General features: G+C 40.0%; 1 non-coding gene across 1 annotated transcript; it reads right to left on the bottom strand.

Annotated features, from left to right (window-relative positions):
* Positions 1 to 3472: 3472 nt before the first annotated feature.
* On the bottom strand, positions 3473 to 3571 carry LOC114008093 (small nucleolar RNA U13). The gene has a single exon (XR_003549663.1). It is a non-coding gene; the product is annotated as a small nucleolar RNA U13 (small nucleolar RNA).
* Positions 3572 to 3927: the final 356 nt, after the last annotated feature.

Below are 3927 nucleotides of genomic sequence, written 5' to 3'. Positions count from 1 at the left end.
CTGCTGAGCCTCCACCTTCCACGAGGCAGCCGGAGCCATGGCGTGTTCTATCAGAAGCCAGGGTCTTGCTGTTTTGTATGGCTGAGTAGTACCCCATAGAGTATGTGTGCCACTCAGTCCCTTCCTCTGTTCGTGGACATCTGGCTGGTTCCATGTCTTAGCGATCGTGAATAATGCCGCAACAGACATTGATGTGTAAGCGCTTTTCCAACTGAGCGTTCTCCTGTCCTTTGGGTAGATACACAGGAGTGGGATTGCTGGATCATATGGTAGTTCTATTTCTAGGTCTTTGAGGAACCTCCATATTGTTCTCCACGGTGGCTGGACCAATTCACATTCCCCCAGCAGTTAGGAGGGTTCCCCTTTCACCACACCCCACCAGCACTTAGCATATTCTTTTTAAATCTTAGTCATTCTGACTGGGAGTAGGCGATGTTTCATTGTGGTTTTGATCTCTGTCTCTTTAATGATGAGGGATGTTGAGCATTTTTCCATATGCCTTTTGGCCGTTTGTATGTCTTCCTTAGAGAGTTGTTTATTCAGCTCATTTTCCCAGCTTTTTATTGGGTTGATCAAGGTAAGCCTCTTGAGTTCCCTGTGTATTCTGGTTATCAGACCCTTATCTGAAGCACAGTTTAAAAAAGTCTTCTCCCATTCTGACGGCTTTCCATTCACACTAATTACTGTGTGTTCTGTCATGTAGAAATTTATTTGTTTATTTATTTATTTTTTTGGTAGAAGTTTTTGCTACAGGGCACGTGCGCTCTCCAGAAAGACAGAGAGAGACAGAGAGACAGAAAGCAAGAAATCAAACCACCGATGAGGGGATGGCCACACCACAATCCCTTCTCCTCCATTTTCCTCTCAGGATCTTGGGCACGCACGCACATGCGCCTGGCGTGAATTTAAGCCACTGGGTCTGGAGCTTGAACCGTGGTCAACTACATGGGAGTTCAGTGATATAACCATTATGCCAACTGCTGGTCCCATGCAGAAATTTATTAATCTGATGTAATCCCTCTTGCTTACATTTGGGATTACTGACTGTACTCTGGGGGTCTTATTTAAGAAGTCTTTGCCCATCCCAATGTCCCCCAGAGTTTCCCCAGTGTTTTCCAGAAGTAGTTTTATAGTTTGAGGTCTTAGGTTTAGATCTTTGATCCATTTTGAGTTGATTTTTGTCAATGGAGAGAGGTAGGGGTTTAGATTAGTCTTTCTGCAGGTGGATACCCAGTTTTTCTGGCACCATTCTCTAACGAGATTTTCCTTTTTCCATTGGATTGACTGGTACCCTTTGTCAAAAATCAGTCAGCTGCATGTTTTGGGATTTATTTCTGAGGTCTCTATTCTGTTCCATTGGTCTACATGTCTGCTTTTTTACTAGTACCATGGCGTTTTGATTATCACAGCTTTACAGTATATTTTCGGGTCAGGGAGTGAGAGGTCACCCACCCCACTCTTCTTGTGCAGGATTGCTCTGGCAATACGAGGTCTTTTATGATTCCAGACAAATTCTATTACTGTGTTTTCTAGATCTGTGAAGAATGTTTCTGATACTTTGATTGGGATTGCATTAAATACATAGATTAATCTGGGTAGAAATGCCATTTTGATTATATTAATTTTCTGATTCAGGAACATAGGATGTCCTTTCATTTTTTTGTGTCATTTTCAATTTCTCTTTTTAGCTTCTCATAATTTTCCTTGTGGAGGTCTTTGACTTCTTTGGTTAGATTTATTCCTAAGAATCTTATACTTTTGTGGTGATGGTAAATGGAATTACTTTCTTCAGTTCTATCTCAGTCTGTCTTCTGTTCATAGATAGAAATGCTATAATTTCTGTATGTTGATTTTGTATCCTACAACTTTACTGTACTCATGTTTTACTTCCGGGAATTTTTTCATGGAAACCATTGGTCTTCTGTACAATCATGTCATCTGTGAATAGGGGTAATTCCACCTCTTCCTTTCCTATTTAAATACCTTTTATTTTATTCTCTATTCTGAACGCATCTGCGAGGACTTCCAGAACTATATTGGAAAGAGCGGAGAAAGTGGGCATCCTTGTCTCTTCCAGTTCAGAATGATGTTAGTTATGGGTTTTTCATAGACGGCTTTTATTGTGTTGAGGAATGACTTTTCTATGATGATCTTGCTGAGAGTCTTGATCATGAAGCAATGTTGTATCTTATCAAATGCTTTTTCTACGTCAGTTGATATGATCAAATGGTTTTTATCTTTCTTTCTGTTCATGTAGTATATTATGTTCATGCTCCTGCATAGTTGAACCACCCTTGCATCCCTGGAATAAAGCCTACCTGGTCGTGATAAATAATCTTTTTTATATGTTGTTGGATATGATTTGCTAGTATCTTGTTGAGAATTTTTGGTCTATATTCATCAGAGTTAATTGGTCTATAATTTTCCTTCCTTGTTCCATCTTTGTCTGTTTTAAGGATAAGAGTGATAGAGGCTTCATAGGATGAATTTGAGAGTGTTCCATCCTTTCATATTTTTAGAAATAACTTGAATAGAATGAGGGTAAACTCTTCTTTAAAAGTTTTGTAGATGGGACTAGCAGTTGGTGTATTAGCTATGTCGTTGGACTCCCATGTAGTCGACCGTGGTTCAAGTCCTGGACCCGGTGGCTTAAACTCATGCTAGGTACTTGTGTGTGTGTGCCCAAGATCTCGAGAGGAGAATGGAGGAGAAGGGATTGTGGCATAGTCTTCCCCTCGGGGGGTGATTTCTCACTTTCTGTCTCTCTGTCTCTCTCCATTTTTCTGGCGAGCACACACACCCTATAGCAAAAACCTCTCAAAAAAAGAGAAAGTTTTGTAGAATTCAGAGGTGAAGCCTCAGGACCAGGCTCAGGACGAGGCTTTTCTTTGTTGGGAGGTTATTTCTTACTGATTCAATCTCATTGCTTGTTATGGGCCTGTTCAGGCTTTCTCTGTCCTGCTGACTCAACCTTGGTAGATTACATGTGTCAAGGAATCTGTCCATCTCATCCAGGCTTTCTTGTTTATTGGCGTATCGTCGTTCATAGTATCCTCTAATGATGTTTTGCACTTCTGTGATGTCTGTTGTTATATTGTCTGCTTCATTGTGAATTTGATTTATCTGGTTCCTTTCTCTTCTTAACTAGTCTAGCTAGTGGTGTGTCGATTTTCTTTATCTTTTCAGAGAACCAGCTTTTACTTTGGTTTATTTATAGTTTATTTTCTATTTAATTTATTTCTGCTCAAGACTTTTTTATATTATATTTAATCACATACTTATTTACAGTGTATTATAGTTCTTTTTACAGCAGATGACCATGCGTATCGGTCAAGGCAAAGACATTGCTATCCACATCATCATCAGGAAGCTGTTCATCATTATTTTTGAGATGATGATGATTATTTATTCTCATTATTATTTTTTTAAATTTTTAAATTTTTTTAATTTTTATTTTTATTTTATTTTTTTACGTCAGACAGGTACTGTGCTGGCGTCATTACAGGAGGGAGGCACATGCCACACACAGGCGTGAACACCCAATCATCATGCTTATGAACCACAAAAGGATCAGAAAGCGAGAAATCACCGCCCAGGGGGGATGGCCGCCGCAATCTTTTCTCCTCCATTCTCCTCTCGGGATCTTGGGCACACACGCAGCACATGCACGGCGTGAGTTTTAAGCCACCGGGTCTGGGACGCGAACTGCGGTTGACTACGTGGGAGTCAGCCATTACGCTAACTGCTGGTCCTCATTGTTTTTTTAAACATTCAATCAAGACATATTGTTTAGCTTGTAAAGAGAATTTACCCAACATGAAATACTTCTTAGACCAGTCCAGTTGAGAATACTATACATGTTATCAACAGGTAATAAACCACTTCTGTGTCCCACTAATATCATGCCCCTCTATTTGTTCTCTTGTT

Source organism: Tupaia chinensis, unplaced genomic scaffold (genome assembly GCF_000334495.1).
Source record: "Tupaia chinensis unplaced genomic scaffold, TupChi_1.0 Scaffold000286_1, whole genome shotgun sequence".
In the NCBI taxonomy this organism is placed as follows: Eukaryota; Metazoa; Chordata; class Mammalia; order Scandentia; family Tupaiidae; genus Tupaia; species Tupaia belangeri.
Note: the sequence above shows the minus strand (reverse complement) of the source record. Positions and strands in the feature narration are given on the sequence as shown.